At 44.6% G+C, this 663-nt stretch overlaps 1 non-coding gene across 1 annotated transcript; it reads left to right on the plus strand.

Annotated features, from left to right (window-relative positions):
• Positions 1-293: 293 nt before the first annotated feature.
• Positions 294-375, plus strand: TRNAS-GCU. Its single transcript has one exon. It is a non-coding gene; the product is annotated as a tRNA-Ser (tRNA).
• Positions 376-663: the final 288 nt, after the last annotated feature.

Below are 663 nucleotides of genomic sequence, written 5' to 3' on the forward strand. Positions count from 1 at the left end.
ATGCAGGAAGGATAATAACATTTCATTCCACTCAATCCTAAAGTGATTTGTAACCCGCCACCAGCCAAAACTGGTCATTTTGGGAAAGCGGCCCCATCATGCTGCATAGCTAGGCAGAGTAGGTGTATCTATGCAAACACGGTCTGTTCCTGAAGTCTTTCCCCCAGCTCCTCACTAGATGTGAGGGGGGAGCTCATTCAGCCCCTGCTTCCGCTTAGTATTTAAAAACTACTTATTGTCCCTAGCTCTGCTGACCTTAGATTTCTCCTCCTGTCCAGTTTTCTAACAGCTCAGATGAGGTGGCCGAGTGGTTAAGGTGATGGACTGCTAATCCATTGTGCTCTGCACGCATGGGTTCAAATCCCATTCTCATCGGATGCGTTTAGTTTTCACCCCTCCTTTGTAGACAACCATCTCCCCCTTTGGTACAATGACAGATCAAACAATGTTGCTTCTTGCAAACAAAAACCTTCTCAGAAACTCAGAACTCCCTTGCTTTAAATAAAATGTCTAAATCGCAGATTTCTTTAAAAAAGAAATTCTCTAGTGCTGTATTTCTTAGTTTTTATCTCAAAAGGGAACATCCTCATCATCTCCCCCAAACACCCTGGGACCTGCCCAAATTATTAAAATACCCTCACCCCGAGCAAGGCCAGAGCAGTG

The sequence above is a fragment of the Mauremys mutica genome, unplaced genomic scaffold (genome assembly GCF_020497125.1).
Source record: "Mauremys mutica isolate MM-2020 ecotype Southern unplaced genomic scaffold, ASM2049712v1 Super-Scaffold_100100, whole genome shotgun sequence".
NCBI classification, from domain to species: Eukaryota; Metazoa; Chordata; order Testudines; family Geoemydidae; genus Mauremys; species Mauremys mutica.